At 35.0% G+C, this 19,466-nt stretch overlaps 2 long non-coding RNA genes and 1 pseudogene across 2 annotated transcripts in view; all 3 read right to left on the bottom strand.

The window, feature by feature from the left end:
* The window catches only part of LOC141581483 (uncharacterized), a 205,789-nt gene extending 202,854 nt beyond the window's left edge, over positions 1-2,935 (bottom strand). Inside the window, exon 1 of the long non-coding RNA XR_012514155.1 lies at positions 318-2,935. This is a non-coding gene — a long non-coding RNA (uncharacterized LOC141581483). The remainder of the gene's footprint in view (positions 1-317) is intronic.
* A 760-nt stretch (positions 2,936-3,695) lies between these two features.
* The window catches only part of LOC141581482 (uncharacterized), a 74,014-nt gene continuing 58,243 nt past the window's right edge, over positions 3,696-19,466 (bottom strand). The window contains exons 2-3 of the long non-coding RNA XR_012514153.1: positions 10,901-10,996; positions 3,696-6,300 (exon numbers count right to left, since the gene is read on the bottom strand). This is a non-coding gene — a long non-coding RNA (uncharacterized LOC141581482). The remainder of the gene's footprint in view (positions 6,301-10,900; positions 10,997-19,466) is intronic.
* On the bottom strand, positions 18,290-18,534 carry LOC120362176 (anaphase-promoting complex subunit 13 pseudogene; annotated as a pseudogene).

Raw genomic sequence — 19,466 nt, 5'->3', positions numbered from 1 at the left:
GTGGGGGCCTAGACAGCACCTCTAGGAACGGTTGTTCTGATCCACACCTTTGTCGGCTGAGCCAAATGCTGGTTTTACTTAGTAACATTGCGGCGGCCAGTAGCAAAACTCAACATTATCAGGTAAGAGGTAAGAGCTATGTAAAACCGTGAGAGAGAGAGAGAAAATAGACGAAGTCTGGGGTTTTCACCAGCCAGGGTTAGGGCAGAGTTGTTAAGACTCCATGAAGGGAAACAGCGTCTTACACGCAGGAAAGGGAGAGAAGTGGCAGGGTGTTGGAAGAGAGGCAGAACTGGCAGTTTCGCATTCACACTCACCTTCCAGGATCCTGGGTGACGTCCCAGTTGAAACAGGAAAAGCTCCCTTGTCCCCCTCGGACAGTGAGTGGTGGCTTCTTTGGTGCCCCGCTGCTCAAACCTCTCGGGGGAGCACGCAGACGGGCAGGTTGCAGGACTCTGACCCTACAGCAGGGTCTAGGGTGAAGGTTACAGCTGAAGCTGCAGGGGCGTGTGTTACAGGCCCCCTTTCAGTTTAGCCGTCTGTGGGCAGCTTGTTAACTCAGTTAGACCCCGTGCCTTATCCAAGGTTAGAGGGCTTTCTGCGTCCCGGGGTTTCTTGCCTTGGTTTACTGGAAGATTGGGATCGCACGTGGGCTTGGAGACTGAGTCCAAGGCTTTAGTGAGCGGAAGTAGCTCTCAGTAGACGCGGAAGCCGAAAGGGAGGTAGAGTGAGAAGCGGCTTCCCCTGCAGTCGCCGCTCAGCAGCGGCTCCCTTCGGACCGCGCCTCCTCCGAGGAGTTCCACCTGCGGCGGCCTCCCGGGGTCTGCAGGTGCAGGTCAGTGCGCTCTTCGCCAGTGTGTTCCCCTGGAAGGCTAGCCTCCAGCGCGCGAGCCCACTAGGGGCGCAGGGTTTTTAAAGGCACAGGATGCGGACATGATGGGCCAGGGTGGGCTGGGGAACTGCAACATTTGGGCATGTAAACAGAAATGATTGTCCTCACCTAAGTCAGTGGGCACAAGCCAGGGTGGAGCTTTAGCAAGGGACCCGCTCTTCTCTGCCCGGCACTTCCCTGCCTGCTCCCGTATCAAATGTTATTTACCATATAAAACCATTGTATGTAACAAATTGGATACTCTACAAAACACTTAGGAAAGTGTCTGACACATTATAAGTACTCAAAACAGTTATTAGAAGTTCTAAGCAACTGCTGTTGCTTTTGTTGGTGGTAATGAACGTGTTTAATAATATGCAAATGCAAGCAAAATAATTAGAAGAACATTTCTTCAGTAGTCTAAGATTCATATGTAAAATAGTGGTTATGACTGTAAGATAATAAACATATATTGTTTTAATCTACCTAATGTGCTAATCTGCTGTGCCAACAATGGGAAACCAATACACATGTTTATACCTAAAAATATGGAAATGCCTTTGCAATTGGTCAGTTGGAAGAGGCTGGAAAAAGTTTGAAGAAGCATGAATTTTAAAACCTAGATTGTCGTAAACAGACTGCTAATAGAAATATGAATGTTAATGACTGCTGATGAAGTCAGTGTGGAACATGGAAGAGAAAAAACCTTTAAATTTGAGTTGATGCTATAATGGATTCAGACTTTTAAAGATATTGGAATGGAGCAAATGTATTTTGCAAATAATACATTTGGGGGTCAGATGACTCTGATAGGCAGAATAATGGCTCCCCATAATGTCTATGTCTTATGAATATGTTACCTTATATGTCAAAAATAACTTGCCAAGGTTATAAATTAAAGACCTCGAGGTAGGGTGATTATTCTGGATTATTTGGGTTGACACACAGAGACCCCTATAAAAGTGAAAGACATTATTTGTGTTAGGGGTAAGGAGACAGATTTGATTATTCCAACTGCTGGTTATAAAGGAGAAAAATAAGCCATGAGCCAAGGACTCTAGTTAGCCTCTAGAAACTGGAAAACACAAAAAACCTGACTGCCCTAGAACCTCCCAGAGGAAGTGGCCTACTCACACTTTTATTTTAGCTAGTAAGACCCATTCAAACGTCTAACATTTATAACTATAATAAATAGATTTTTGTTGTTTTCAACCACCAGATTTGGGACAGTTTGTTACAGCAGAAATAGGAAATTAGTATATGGTGAGAATGAAAAGGAAGAAAATACTATGAAGGATCAGCAAATGTGGTGACTGATTAGATGTGGAGGGTGGAAATGAATAACTGAGGAAGTTAATAATAATACCATCATTTCAAGCCAGAGAGTAGGAGAGTTATGTCTCCATTTCACAGACATGCCATATTAAAATGTTTTATTATCTCTAAAAACCCCTCACCAGTCACATTATACCTTGAGTTCTACTTTCTAATTTGTCTCAATTATAACTCTCTTGAGGAATTCTGGTATTATTGTGCTAATGCTAATATCTCATGTTTAGAAATGTCATTGAATCTTTGGTTCTTTTCATTATGATGTCATGTATGTGGTTCTCTTCACTTCTCTGTTGAAAATGAGGCCCCATAACAGCAGGCACATTGCCCTCTAACCCTGCAAGAAAAAAATGAATGAAATAAAACTTGAAATAAAGAAAAATTAATATTTTATTCACTTTTCAAATGCATTGTGCTTTTCATCACAAAATAGAGCTTTAGAAAGGACAGAAAGAAGGTCTTCCTGTATGTGACACACAGTTCTATAGCAAAAATTCTGATCAGCCTTGTAAGATGTTGTGTCTCTATTTCAGGAATCATCTTTAGTACACTGGCCAAGATAAGTGATTCAAAGACATGTTTTAAGTTGTGGCACACCAAGTCAATCAATAACTCTCTACTTAACCATAGATGAAAGTTACACAATGATTAAGGAAGAAAAAGCCTCATAAATAGGAAAGTAGAAACTTACATAACTTGCTATTTCTGACCTCTCCTGTATATACAGTTTCTTCCCACCACCTGGCTGTCACACCAGACTTCTGCCACCATGTGATTTATAGAAATGTATCCAGTAATTTGAAGTAATTTTTCATAATCATTTTTTTCTTAAGAGGTATAATGTAATTTTGACCTGCACCTAAGCTCATAGTTCTTCCAGTAAGGCAGTTGAACAAGGTCTTTGAAATTTTACTTAGAGAGACATAAACATAGATTCACAAACTTCAAGTGGTGATTTAATTTACTTTAGGCAGGACACCATTAATCCTTAAGAAATTTATACTCCATTTGCTTTTTGTTGTCTCTGGGCAATAACTGCGTAATTAAGTAGTGATCCTGTTCACTTTCTCATTCAGTATCAGCAGCACCTTTTGTGATTGATTAAATGCTAAGAAATGAATATCATAAGCAATTGTGAAGATAGCTAATAAAATTTAATAGACTTAATGGTAAATATTAGTGGTTTTAGATTACAGGGCAAAGCTAAAAAGACAGTATGGGGTTCTAAGGGAAAAGAAAACTAACTTCAAACGGGACTAAATGTGAGTCTCAGCTTTTTCCGGTACTATTAGTACTAACTTAGACAAATCATAACACTCTGTCAGTCTCAATTTTCTTATAGGTAAAACTTAAATAAAAATACTTACCTTGCATATTTTTGAGCCAAGCAATATTATACTGTTGATATAATATGAATAGCACATACTAAGTTCAGTAAATGATGTTTGTTACTTAAATAACACTCTTCGACACTTAGTTGTCTGAGCAATGTGACAGAACTTTTATACTTTTGATTTAACCTTTCATAGGCGCATTGGACAGAAAATGAGGAAGTGCTAACTTATGACAGATTCTTTTCTGGTGCCATTAACCGAAAGCCTATAATTATTCATGAAACTTTACATAAGCAAGAAAATATAGTCCCTTTCCCCTCAAGGCTTCTTATTAAAAACATTTTCCTTTTAAATGAAATATTTAACATTATTTACCACAAACATTTTTCTGATTATTATCTTGACTCTCAAATTGAATTATGATCAAGGCAATTGTCCATGCATACCAAAGTTTAAATAAAGCTGAAAATTTTTGGTGACTAATTTACATTTAGCTATGTGTTTTAACGCTTTACAAATAATGGTCTCCACTTGAAGAAATCAGTCTTCAGGTAAACTGACAGTTCTACTAACAGGAGTTTTCAAAGGCAACCTAACACAAAGCAATTTCCTTCTTTTGTAACAAATGGCTGCTGCATGTGGCCATAGTTTCATTTTCATGTATCTACTATTACAGCCACAATGTAAAAGTTAAACAATGTTTTATTTTAAGTTCTTATTTCTACTCACCACTGTTACTGATTAGTTCAAAATAGGAAACTAGCTATAATAATCTTTGTCTTCAATAGCAATTATTTCAATATCAAGCAATCTTTCACTCTAGAAAATGTTCCCTGCAGTTATTTTCACTGACTGCTTATAAGGTCCTACAGTTTACATATTTGAATGTTGTGGAGCCCACACTTAAATTCCCAACAGGATTTTAATTAGATTCTGAGCAGTCCAGAATGCGTATATTTTTTTTTCCATTCTTGATGAAGCAAACTCACCTCAAGAAGCATATACAGCTTATAAACTACATTGATTTCTCAAATATTTTTAGTTATATTTATATGTAGCTAATATTTTACTATCTCCTCTTCATGGCATTTCATTTTTCATTCCCTTATACACCAGGAAAGGCAGATAGATATTTTAGAAAGAAATTATAGATGTATATGTACATAAATGTTCATTTTCAGTGAGATAACAAAATCATCAAAACATACAATTTAAATGTATGTGTTCTGCTTTATTAATGGTTCAAATGTGATTTTGAATTTCTGTTAATGTTTCATAGGCAAATGGAAAAGATGGGAAAGAATAGGATTAAAATATTCCTTGGGACAAATTAAACTAATTTTACAATCACATCAGTTTCATCAAATGAAGCGAATTTCCCGTCTTTGTACCAGTCTCATTTTTTCTTTCTCTGTTCTTCAGTTCATTCCACCCAAACTCCTGAAATACCAGCGCCTTTTTTATGTACTTTACTCTTCTGCAAATAAAAATGCTGCGTAATTGCTAATGTATGCTGTGGTATCAGTGTGAAGATACTAATGTAGTCATAGGAATACTAACTGCACAAGAGTAAGGTGACTATGGACTAACCGAAACATAAAACATGAACAAAGATATAACTAAGAGGTAAATAACTGGAAATAGTGAACGACAAGCACAGACATGTTTCAAAATCATAATGGCCTGATTGGAAAAGTTGAAAATGAAGTTCTGAAAAAGAAATCAATGCCACAATGTTCATGTAGGAAGGTAATGTTAGAATACATATATACTAGATTTCAAGACAACACAGAATCCTGCAGTGAAAAAAGATGGGAATGAATCTAAAAGAAAAATATTTCATCTAAATACCTAGATGACAACTTAGCTGTTGGATACTGTACAGGCAAATTGTTATTTTAGATATGATAAAAGTTAATGGAGGCTTAATGCTACCATGAATTAATACATTTTGATGTCAGGTAATGTTGAGAGCATTTATTGAGTATTGGTAAAAAATAGTAAGGAAACCCCATCTAATCTGAAACTAAACCAGAATTAGTAGTAAAACAAAACAGGCATATTTGACAATATAAATGCTGATATACATATTTAAATATATCTATTACTGATTATGTGAAATATTCTAGAATTCGCTGTTGGTAGTACTAGTAATTATGACCTGAGAACAGAAACGTATGTCTCTTACTTATTTTCTGATGGCATTATGTTTTCCCTACCCTAGCTTCTAGAGCTGCTCAAGTCACATCAAGTCACAAATCAAGTCACACTGCATCAAGTCACAAATGATGAAAAGATTACCTGACCTACCAGCCTCAGTTTCTTTACAGTTGTATTTGAAAAAGTGCTTTAAAAATTGAAACTGTAGAGTATGATACTATAAAACCCTATCCTGCATGTAGAAGCCAAAGCTTAACAAATATTTTGAATGAAGAAAAAATTCATACTTCATAAATTGATTTTACTCTAATAATATTAATCAAGAAAATTAAAATTCCATTATCTTTGCAGGTTCTTTAGATGAAAATCACTTTTAGACAGGGTTTTAGATAAGGGTAATAGCTTTAGATCTGGCTAGTGGTCTTTAAGGAAATGCTAATAGTACTGGGCTTTAAAGGCTTTGGACGGCTTATATAAGAACAGACATAGTATTTCTGCCTCAGAAAAAGGCCTAGAGAAGATGCTCAACAAATGCTACTTACTTTGTTTGCACACTGTCTGCCCCTCCTATGCGTATCACTCTCATCGTGAGTCCCATATCCTCTGCAATATACCAAATGACCCCATACGTTTTACTCAAGTCATTTTAAAGCAAGTTTTTAAAAATATTAAACCATTTCATTTGACTTCTGTATATTGCAACCAAAGGGTATGAGGTTTCTGACTATCACATACTTGGAATTTGTTTTCCCTTGAGTTGCTATACATGGCATGTCAAATTGTTTTACATGCTAGATCCATAATTTAAAGAGGGAAAAGAAACTTAATTCCTAGTCAGAGAAATTTGATATGCTTTTCCAGGTCGGCGACGGCCATAATTAACGCCTTCATATATTTAAGCATTGCCATTTAGGGTGGATAAAATACATCCGTTGAGGTAGGGCAGATTATATTTTTTTCTTTATATCACTTCACACAAGTAAATATTACTAAAGTTTAAGGTACATAAGGTTGAAAAACATGAACACTGAAACTCCTCTCAATAATATTACCAGTGTTCTCCTTGCTAAAAAATCCAGTGGAGTACTTTTAGTTGTTTGAGGTTTTAGGTTTCGGTTTCTTTTCTCCTAACTTTTCTGTAGGATTTGATGAGGCAGGCTTCTCAAACTTAAAATTGCAATTCTCAAAGTGTGATCTGTGTATCCCCCAGGGGATCTTAACACCCCTTCTGGGGATCTGCAAAGTCAAAACTATTTTTACACTAACACAAAGTCATTATTAGTCCTTCTTGCTTTTTTGACATTTGTGTTGATTGTGCAAAATCAGTAATACCTTATCATGAATCAAGGCAAAGACCCCAAACTGTTCCACAATTCTTCATTACAACATGCTCACAGATTTATAAAAAAAAAAAAAAAAAAAAAAAAAAAGCTCTTTTCACTAAGTAACATTTTTGATGAAGTAATAAGAATTATTAATTTTATTAAATCTCATCCATTGAGTACAATGTGTTTATAATATGCCATGTGACAAAATGAGAAGTGTATATTAAGCAATTCAGTTGAATACCAAAAAAAAGTGTTTGTACAATTGAGTTGTAAGCTTCTGAATTGGCAGCTTTGTTCACAAAACATGATTTTTACTTGAAAGAACAATGAGAGTTAAACCATGGTTATTGAGACTTGGATATCTGGCAAACATTTTGCTAAAAATAAATGCAGTAAACCTATCTCTTTGATGGAAACAACTGATAGCATGTATGGCCAATAATAAAATTTGAGTTTTCAAGAGAAAATAAATATTGGGAAATAATAATAATCTTAATCAAGATATGGCAGTGGAAAGGGAGAAAGATATACCAGTTAATAAAATATTCTGGAGGTAAACTGCATGAGACATAGTGACTAAATGTGGGGAGAGGCTAGAGTCTAGGATGGCATTCTCTTACCCCAACATACATTTATTAAATAAGTGGATAGATAGTATTACCATTCACGAAAAGTGAATATCAGGAAATTAAATATTGCCAGTGTGACCTTGACAGCTTCTATATTCATTTTTCTAATACTAATAGCAGTTATATTGATGAATGCAAATTTTTATATTATGTAACGATCTGTTTCAACATTTGGAAGATCTGTATAACTCAGTGAGCCAGTATTTTCCAAATGACCAATGAGAGATAATACAAAATTATGCATGAGTTAAAGATTCATGAGTTAAAGTTTAAATATACTAATGGATTTTAACATAACAAAGTGTAAAAAGTTAATTAATATGGTTCAATTTTCACGTTGTAGCTAACTTTTAAGAAACCATCATTAGTTCACCAAACAGTGTGGCAATTCCTTAAGGATCTAGAAATAGAAATATCATTTGGCCCAGCAATCCCATTACTGGGCATATAACTGAAGGATTATAAATCATTCTATTGTAAAGACACATACACACGTATGTTTATTGTGATACTTTTTACAATAGCAAAGCCATTTGGGAACCAACCCAAATGCCCATCAATGATAGACCGGATAAAGAAAAAGTGGCACATATATACCATGGAATACTCTGCAGCCATCAAAAAGGATGAGTTCATGTCCTTTGTAGGGACATAGGTGAAACTGGAAACCATCATTCTCAGCAAACTGACACAAGAACAGCAAATCAAACACATGTTCTTACTCATAAGTGAATGTTGAACAATGAGAACACATGGATGCAGGAAGGGGAACATCACACACAGGGACCTGGGGGGTGGGGTCTAGGGGAGGAATAGCAGTGGGTGGAGGTATTGGAAATCGATAGCATTAGGAGAAATACCTAATGTAGATGATGGTGTAATGGATGCAGCAAACCACCACCATGGGCACTTGTGTACCTATGTAACAAACCTGCATGATTTGCACTGTACCCCAGAACTTAACATATAATAAATTTAAGAAAAAGAAACTATCCTGAGTTAAAAAGAATATTCATAATTATCATGAAAGGCTATGAAAATACAATATGTATGTGTGTCCAAAAATACCTTAACCCAAACAATTTACTGTACCGGGTTAAATGCAAAAGTATATATGACAGTCCAGCTACCTTCTATTAATATACATACTCAAGAGATTTGCATAAAACAATGTCACCCACCTCACTACATTTTCTTAAGTCATCATTTTGATAAAAGTATGTTATTTTGGTAACATCCAATGAATGTATAAATATTTTAGTTAAATTAATGAAGTTTTAAATCTTCTTAATTTTATTCCTCATATAATAAATATTAATAGCTATAATCTATGTAAACAAAAATGATTTGAATTCATCAAAATTTTTTAAGTGTGTAAAGAAGTTCTGAGGCCAAAAAGTTTGAGTATTGCTGAATTGCAGGACAGCATGTGCTCTAAAACTGGAATCTTTAACACCTAAGCTTAGGTGACATCACTCTCTGGATGTCATTCTACTTCTCTAATAGCCCCTTATACTCTCCTCTTCTGGTGTTTTTATTTGTTCTTCCCTTTTGTGTTAGGGACTCTCATGATTCATTAGTTCAGTTTTGTCTCATTCTCTGTGTCTCTGGAACTTTTCCAGAAGCTTTGAATGTGCTAATCACTCCCAAATCTACATTAGGAAAGCAAAACCAAATATTTTAAGGTTCTTATCCTGTATCTAAATGTCTACTGAGCATTTCTATTTGTCTGTACCACCATAATAATGAACTACACAAGTCTAGCCATGAGCCCATCATGTCTTCGGCACAGAAGCCCTAATCTGTAGTCTCACTTTTCATGAATGATATCGCTATCTATCCACTTATTTAATAAATTTATGTTGGGGTAAGAGAATGCCATCCTAGGCTCTAGCCTCTCCCTTATTCAGCCACTATATCTTATAGAGGTTACCCCCAGAATATTTTAATTAGTATTTCTTTCTCCCTTTCCACTGTTGCACCTTGGTTAAATTTATTATTATTTATTAAACGAATTATTGTAATAACATCTTAGCATATTTTCTGTCTCTAGCAATAGTCTCTTAAAATCCATTTTCTACAATGAGCAAAAGTGATGTATCAGTTTCTTCTCTGATTAAAAATTTTCCCATAGGCTTTAGGATAAAATTAAGTCTTTGAATATCAGACCTCCATGATCTGGGCCATATCAAACTCAATACCTTCATCTCTCACCACTGCTCAAAATAAAGGACTAGAATTTCAATGACTAGCTCTCAGACAATTGATCCCACATCTCATCTCTAGGCAACATCAAAGAATACTCAAGTTGAAAGGATCTTTGGAGATAAAGTAACCATATAATTTATCATCCAAACCAGGACACTTTTGAGAATGAAAAGGGTGCTATTAATAATTACATTGGGATAACAGATGCAAACCGGGACTGTCTCCAGCAAAGGAGCCTGTATGATCACCCTCCCTGGAGATCAACTAGTCTATGAGAGAACTTGAGTCATTAAAGTGAAAGTGGTCATGCTGGTCATAACAATGATTAGACAAGAACCAGCCTTTCCTATCTCCAGGTCCATTGCCTTTTCTTCCACATTATGCTGCTTTTCTAATAACTTTCTCAACATAAAAATTGAGTAGCCTTGACTGTTTACAGAAAGAAAAACGTTTGTCATTTTTTAATGTTATTACAGTAAATATTTGTAATAACTTTACAGTAAAAAGTATCACTATTAAGGGGAGCTCTGTAATGTGTAAGAGGGAGCAAAAATATCAGCTTACATATGCAAAAGTAGCTTTCATTTCAGTAGGAAAGTAGAGTATTTTCTAGTAATAATAAAAGATGCCTCAGATCCCAAATCCCCAAATACTTGACTAGGTAACTTAGCCACTGCTACTCCAGCTGTGTCTGTGTGCGTATGTGACAGAGAGACAGAGAGAGAGAGAAAGAGAAAGAGAGAAAGAGAGAGAGAGATCCTCTCCCTGTCCACAGGAACTAGACTGAATCATATAAAAAAAGAAAACCCCAAGACTCATTTATCCCGGCCCTTTGATAATTGCCTACCTTGTAGTACAGGAAGGCACATATGGCTTCTTGCCTTCATTCCCATGAATCTATCCAGATCAAAAAGCTAAGTTCCAAAATCTGGGTTATCTTCAACTTGGATATTGTTCCAAACTCATTGTTTCAAATCAGGGCATGAGACAAAGTGATCCCAAAAAGGAATGCAAAGGCTCATTGAAGACAGAACTTACCCCTCTCCTACTCCTCGAACATCTTATTTTCGTCATCCATTAAGCTGTATCCTTCAACTTCATTGTTTCCATTGTGCCATATACAAGTTTATTTCCCTTGAAGAGGAAAGAAAATTAGAGAACTCTTGAGTTATCTTTAAAGTCTGTGGTATAAAGATAACAAGGTGTTCATCAACTAATGCAAAATACGTTATGCTCCAATAAAACTTCCTTCCTTTAAGACTAGAGTCTGGGCTTAAATTATTAGTATCAAGACTATATTGAAACAGAAATCTAATTATAAAACCATAGTCAAAAGCAAACAAAATCAATTGTCTATATTACCTGATTCCTATCATTGTGACATACTCAACTTTTATATATATTTGTAGATATCATAGAAGGTTATACTCTGTATACTATGTTGACATTATAGAATACGTACTTTTTTCATTTTGCTGCAGATTGACATCTCAATTTTACAAAGAAAACAATAACTTTTATTCCTCATAATTAAGAGAGGGGAAATACCTTCTGTTGTACTCTTTCCAATCATAGCAAAGCACTTCAGTCATAGCACATGTAAAAAATCCCAAGAGCCCAACACAAGTATCATAGCATCAAAAGAAAATACATGCTGTTATGGGGTTAATATTTCCCAAATGCTTTATTTTAAGGACACCTAAGAAAAATTTTTAAAATTCTGTCAATGTGTGGATGTTTCTCCAATTACAAAAATAGCAATAATATTAAAAAGTGTTTTCTTGTATTGTACTTCCATTGTGACTTGCATGTCAGGAATCATAATTCAGTGGTGAATCTATCCCTGCTTCAGTCAACAAGGATATTAAATAGTATTTTCCAGTAAAAGATATGGACGTTCAAGCATTTGTTCAATGGTTGATCAAGCCCAGTTAAAGTTTTTCCTTTTCTGGACAAAAATCAAGCAGAATAATGCCATTTCAATTCTCTATAGCACAGTAGAACAAAGAGGAGCTCAAAAGAATATCAAGTAAAATGTTGTAATGTCATATAAATACTTCTATTTCCAGATAACTAGAAACTGAGAGCTGACCATACTTGAAAAATATAAAACAGACCACATTACATACCATTTTCATTGGCTATATATATTTGTTTAAGAAAACTATATTGAGAATGCTACATTGTTCTCTTTCTATACTAGGAGTTTGAAAATTCTTACTTAATGCTTTTGCGGTTAGCAAGAAGTCCTCTTCAGAGAGCTTCAGAGTTAGATATTTTAATCAATGTTGCCCTAAATGCCTGCTCTCAAGATTCTAGCACTCCACACACACAAAAAAAATGGTATTTTAATAACATTTTTAAGTGCTAAATATTTTGCATTTGTCTATGCTCTATTTGACTGTACTATTAAAATTTACTAAACATTCACTTCTCTACCAGTTTTAACTTCCTCTCTCAACATGCCAATTTTACTAAGGACATTGTTTCTTAGACCCTTCCCTCCATTCTGTGCCCAGAGCTTCAGACCCAGCCAAATTAACCAATGTCATCCATACAGAGCTTGTTACTGCTATGCTCCAAAAATCTATTGCTACAGATGTACTTTGCCTCCCAGAGCATCTAAGATGGCAACTATCCCATTAAAATAATAAACAATGTAAATAAAGCCTAACAAGTTTCACTTTCTTCCTAAAAAGAATGAATGCATTCCAAAGTGACATTGCTTCATTAGTGGGCAAAAGCAATTCTAAGTATAGTAACTGGATGTCCCAGTCAAAAGGAGAACAAGATTTTTGTTCTTCAAGGAGTTTAGAGAACAAATATTTCCCTGTGATCTCCATCATGTATGACTACTGTACAGTTCATTTATTCGTTTAAATATATATGTCGAGTCTTTACTATGTGGCAGGCACTGTTACAGGCACTGAGGCTCAAGAAATAATATTTCCTCTCCCTCAGTAGTTTACAATCTAAGAGTAAGTAATATCTACATACCGGAACACCTCTGCTTAAGAAATCTTCTTGGGTATCTCATGCATTTTAAAATATTAAAACTAGGGCCGGGCGCGGTGGCTCAAGCCTGTAATCCCAGCACTTTGGGAGGCCAAGGCGGGTGGATCATGAGGTCAAGAGATCGAGACCATCCTGGTCAACATGGTGAAACCCCGTCTCTACTAAAAATACAAAAAATTAGCTGGGCATGGTGGCGCGTGCCTGTAATCCCAGCTACTCAGGAGGCTGAGGCAGGAGAATTGCCTGAACCCAGGAGGCGGAGGTTGCAGTGAGCCGAGATCGCGCCATTGCACTCCAGCCTGGGTAACAAGAGCGAAACTCCGTCTCAAAAAAAAAAAAAAAAAAAAATACAAAAATTAGCCAGACGTGGTGCCTGTAATCCCAGCTGGGGCAGGACAATCTCTTGAGCTTGGGAGACGGAGGTTGCAGTGAGCCGAGATCGCACCCCAACCTGGGCGACAGAGCAAGACTCTGTCTAAAAAAAAAAAAAAAAAAAAAAAAACCAAAAACAAAAAATACATGTGCCTTTCTTGGGTTTATTCCCACTACAGGGAATATGACTTGGCACTGAAATAGACCTTTGAAGTGAAACGAAATAAGGTTGGAAATAATTTTACTAAGGATCCAGACATTGAGCAATGGCATCCAGCCAATAACCACAGTCCTGTAGCATTGTCATCTGTCACCTTTCTTCACATGCTGACTTGAGAGAGGAGTTGGCAGCACATTGCACAGACTCTAATTTCATACAGCTAATGGTTTGCAACTAAGCTACACAGATTTTGAAACAATGGCAAAAAATATATGAAATTTAATAAGAAAAAAGAAATGCTCTAAAAACAGATATTGTCAGAGAAGACTACTTTTAAAAAGCTATATAGAGCCACCTAGTGACAGAAATTTGTGTTAATGGAATTACATTTGGTCATAAACAGAAAGCAAGTTAACAGACTGAAAGATATTATAAATGGCTAGGTCAGGAACAGAGGCTAGTTTTGTGTGTATATAAGTTTCTAATTGTGAAAGAGATACAAATCATCTGTCAATGTCTTCATTTTTATATTATTTGTATTTTGCATTTACTGTCAACAGAAAGCTTACATATGCCTTCTGAAATAGCTAAAATTTTTCAAATTTAATAGCTCTTCATCACAGCGTACAAGTTAGAGTAACTGGATTCCATTTCTAAATTCTTATATTTCACCCAACCAAATTAGGCTCAAAAAGTCAATTTCTTTACATTGGAAAATATGTCAATATTTTCAAACAATAAAACGTGCTTTTTTTCCCCCTTATGAACTTTAAGAGGCTTTTATCCATGAGACACATTTTAACAACAAAGCTACATTTCTAAGAAAACTAAGGCAGTGGAGAATTGTTGCTCCAAACAAACTCTTTGTATTTTCGAATAAGATAGAAATAATAATTGTATGTATTTTCTTAAAGGAATTTATATAAACACATACCTAATTAGAACATCTCAGAAATGTTGTGATTGTTAGAACAAATCCTGAGTCAGAATCACATCAGCTTTTGTTAAACCCTGAGATCTCTTTTTTCATTTGAGAGTTGATTTATCCTTAATTAATCCTGAAATGTTTCAGAATAATGGTTGTTTTATAATGATGAATAAATACTAAAGATTGGTATAAATATCAACTTACACTGTTACATAACTGAATATTCTATGATGTAAACATTCAATGAAAAAGTATCAAAATTGTTAATGAAGGTATAGAGAAGCAAGTGAAAGCTAATTCAAAATAGTTTAACTTTATATGGTCTTTGCTTGACCAAAAATAAACTTGAAAATATCTTTTGCTTTATTTCTTAATGCTGAAAATCATTATTTAAAATACTAGAGGCTTGCACCCTTTGCTGACTGAGCCTCTGCCCTATGAAGGGAAGGGCACTGAGAAAAAAAGCAGATGCAGAATCCCTTGATTCATATCTATGACCTACGGTAACACAATAAAGTGTACATTGATTTCTAATGAATGAGATTTTATTGTATCATATTGAGATATCAGCACACAATTAACCTCAAATTCTTTTTTCTAATCAGTTCTATTACATGCAGCCATAAATCAATTAAATAACATTGGCAATAAGACAGAAGTCTGTGAAACTGAAATCTTTCGCATAACATTTTTAAAGTTTTAATAAGAAATAGAATCAGATAACATAACACAAATGTGTTTTTTAATGGTGTGGATAATCCTACCAAAAAAAGATAGCAAAGTTAAGACAGTTCTGATGTGTAATTTTAGACAATATGACAATGGGAAATGTAATATGACTATGGAAAAATCAAGGAGGGAGAAAGACTAATGGAAACCTAGAGTTATAGATACATGCTTGATTAAATATCTGTGGCATATTTCCAACCAAGTAAATGGTGTGCATATCAACAGGATCCTCAGGCAGTCACTATAGCTACAAATCCAAAAATGCCCATGCCCACCAGTGTGTGTTGTGCAGATCAAAAAAAAAAAAATCACTTACTGTGGATAAAGCTATTTTAATGATATCACCATTGAGCACAAAGGAGAATAGGATAAAGATAGCTATCATTACGGAATGTCTACTGTGTATTTGACACTAGACTAGGAGCTTTATGTATTTCATTTCAGTTAACAGTTACAGACTCCTTAAGCTGGTATTAAATGTTATATTTAATAAGAGAAGAAACTGAGACTCTGAGAAGTGTTCTGAATTATTTGACTGCCTCAAGAGCCATTGTTTCTTTCTCTGTGTTTAGTGAGATACATAGTAAATACAAGTATGCCTTATATATCACTATTATAAAACCAAAATTTTATTCTAATTCTGTTTACCTAACAATAAAGGTACTCCATTTTTTCAAGATCAGAAAATGCTTTAAAACAGGTAAACTAAAAATGTTCACTCCTTCTTCTTAAGAATGTAAAGCCCAAACAGGAACCAAACTCCAATTTTAAAAGATCAAATAGTTTTTTTTTAAATCCAAGACAATAAAATATTTTAACATAAAATGTATTTTTTGAAATTTGATATATTCAAAGATGCAGTTTTACTATTCATCCTTACAACACAGTCAATAATTTTTTATTTATGGAAGAGATGTATTCTCATTGTATTTTCTAAATGTGAGCAATATATAGAAACTTAAACAATTTTAGTGGATTAGTCTCAAAGCCGACATTAACATTCAAACATAAGAGACCATAAGGATCAATTCCAAGTCTTTTTAAAATACAGATTCCTGAGTCCTACTACTCAGAGACCCTGGCTCAATGGTTCTAAAGTGGAGGCTAGAAGTTTACATTTTGACTCATACTCTTCCTTCCACTACTCCAAGAGATTCTGGTGCACACAGTCCACAAACTATATAGGAAACATTCCTATTATTATCACTTCAAATTTTTTATTGATTTTCATGAAATTTCATGTCTTGTCCTCAAAGTAGTTATATATTTTTTTATTTAATTTTTTCTTGTTGTTGTATTTATATCTTTTTTCATGACAGATGTTATCAGAATTTTTACCTGATCATAAATGCAAGAAACAAACGGTCGTTTTGTAGAGTTGATTCTCACTCATAGGCGGGTGTTGAACAATGAGAACACATGGACACAGGGAGGGGAGCACTACACACTGGAGTCTGTTGGGGGGAAATAGGGGAGGGGCAGTGAGGGTGGGGAGCTAGGGAGAGATAGCATGGGGAGAAATGCCATATATAGGTGAAGGGGAGGAAGGCAGCAAATCACACTGCGTGTGTGTACCTATGCAACTATCTTGCATGTTCTTCAAATGTACCCCAAAACCTAAAATGCAATTTAAAAAAGATTCTTAAAATATCATAGTTATTATATAAGAAAAGCTATGATTTATGTTTTTAGAATTTCAAAAGTAAAATAGGATTTCAAAACATCAATAACATCTACTGTGATTGTTATAAGGATCTTCATTTCATGTAATATATTTAAAATTTTACATATGTGAAAAATCACTTGTACCAAGACATTGCTATCATTGTATAAATGAGCAAAGAGATGCACAGATACAAATAAGCACAACCTAGCACTGGACATCAAGTGGCAGCAGGACCAGATCTCCCAATACACCATGCAGTGCTGTTACCAGGACACTGCTGTCACCCCCCATGTGAGCATTCACCCACAAACCTGAAACTTAAGTGAATACTGCACAAGGTTCTTCCCTGTGCCGTTCACAGCATAATAAAATGATGAAAACACTGGACTCTTTTCCTCTGGTCTAAAATCCTAACTAATGGCAAAAAAAAAAAAAAAAAAAAAAAAAAAAAAAAAAAAGAACTAATTCAAATGATCCTTTGCTAAACTAAGGTCCAGAAAAAAAGGCATTTAAATCTTTATTGTAGATCATAACAGAAGATTTAAGTTAAAGATGTATTCCAGGAACTTCCTTCTGTGGAATGGCACCCAAAAGAAAGAATACATTTTGCAAAAACTCAAGGCTGTTTAAGTGGTTATTTTTCACCTCAACTCTTAGAACTAGCCACTGGGTTGTATTAGGTTGATGCAATTTTTGCCATTACTTTCAATAGCAAAAAACACAATTACTTTTGCATCAACCTAATTTATGGCCTGGTCCCTTTAATGCAACATAGTTATGTTGCCAGTTGATTTTTATTTCTTCATCTCCCACACCAAATTATTCCTTCTACTCGATGCCATCAAAAATATTCTTCTATTATATACGCTATGTTTTCTTTATCCATTCATATGTTGATAGACACAGGTTGATTCCATATCTTGGCTATTGGGAACTAATTCTGCAATGAACATAAGGGAGCAGATATCACTTCAAATATTGATTTCAATTTTTTAAAGTATATACAGGATGATCTCATTTATGTAGGGAATCTTAGAAAAGCAAAATTCATAGAAGTAAAGAGTAAAATAATGGTTAACAGAGGCTGGGGTGTCAGGTAGAGAATAAGGAGTTGTTGGTCAAAAGGAACAAAATTCCAGATAGGCAGAAAAAGTACGTCTTGAGATCTATTGCACAGTAGGATGGCCACAGTCAATAAAAATGTATGTTTTAAAATAACTAAGATCAAAAATTCAAATGCCTCACCATCAAAAATTGTAAATAAGCAAGGTGATGGATATGTTAAATATTTTGATTTACTTATTCCACATTGTATACATATATCAAACCACATTTTATTCCATTAATATATACAATTATGATTTGTCAATTAAAAACAATATTTAAAAATAGTCTTCTAAAATACAAACTATACTTCATTCTGAATTTTTCTATCTTTGAAGGATCATGAGAATAAACCCAATCAACACAGAGAATGTACAGGAGTAAGTCTTGAATGCAGTATCTACATATCTATTCCACTATTTTTTTTAATTTGTATACTTTTAGAAACTCCATCTACAAGAAAGGAGACAAGTGACAGTTTCCAATGGGGGGAACGTTCTCATGAAAGCACTGTAAGGCTAAATCTGTCCACTTCATTTCTTGTACTTTGATAGATTCTGTGTGCCACCACTGTCTTGTTCAGGTTCAGGAAGCTCATTCAGTGGTCTTGCAGCATCCTAATAAGGCAGCTTATCTTCTTTCCAAGCATCATCAATCAAATCTAAGATCCTTCCATCTCTCTGAACTTCACCATCCATTTTACTGCAACTTTGATCTTGTCAAGTCATCACCTGGCCCACCGCAGCAGACACTTCCCACTATTTTCATTAGTTGCAATACAATTCTACTGTGTTATAAAAATAATGCCAGTGATCATATTGCTAATATCTAGCAGATCACAGCAATAACTTATTATTTACCAGACTCTAGATGGCGTCATATTTTCAACTTATCACACTTTCAACTTCCATTTTACAATGAGTAATAAACTCAATTTTATCCCTAGCCATTTCTTAGTAGCAGTGCACCTGCAGCTATAATCCCTTATAAGACACCTCCGATAAATTCTTCCTTTACTCTCCTTTCCCATCAACCCCATTTCCAACTGACTCATTGAGTTCTGCCCATTTTGCCTTTCCCTGGTCAAGCCACCAAATTAACTCTTTCATGCTTTTCTGGGCTGTTTATCCTTTTCCTACTGCCAACAGCAGGTTTGTTTGTTTATTTGTTTTTATTTGTTTGTTTGTTGCTGATAGCCTTTCCTTTTGGCTTTTGTTCCTCATGAGATTAATGTTAGAGAATTCCTTAATGGTTTTCTTGGAAAATAGCTCTTACTTAGAGACATACGCACCATGCTTTTTACAATTTTCTGAAGACCCACAAGTGAATCTTATAAAAGGGCCATATCACTGAATGAGCTATAGAAATTAGGAGTCAAAATTGACAAATGGGATCTAACTAAACTAAAGAGCTTCTGCACAGCAAAAGAAACTATCATCAGAGTGAACAGGCAACCTACAGAATGGAATGAATATTTTGCAATCTATCCATCTGACAAAGGGCTAATATCCAGAATCTACAAAGACCTTAAACAAATTTACAAGAAAAAACGAACAATCCCATCAAAGAGTGGATAAAGGATACGAACAGATATTTCTCAAAAGAAGACATTTATGTGGCAAACAAACAT

Source organism: Saimiri boliviensis, chromosome 15 (assembly GCF_048565385.1).
Source record: "Saimiri boliviensis isolate mSaiBol1 chromosome 15, mSaiBol1.pri, whole genome shotgun sequence".
Lineage (NCBI taxonomy): Eukaryota > Metazoa > Chordata > Mammalia > Primates > Cebidae > Saimiri > Saimiri boliviensis.
The sequence above is the reverse complement of the archived record's forward strand: the minus strand, read 5'-3'. Positions and strand labels throughout refer to the sequence as shown.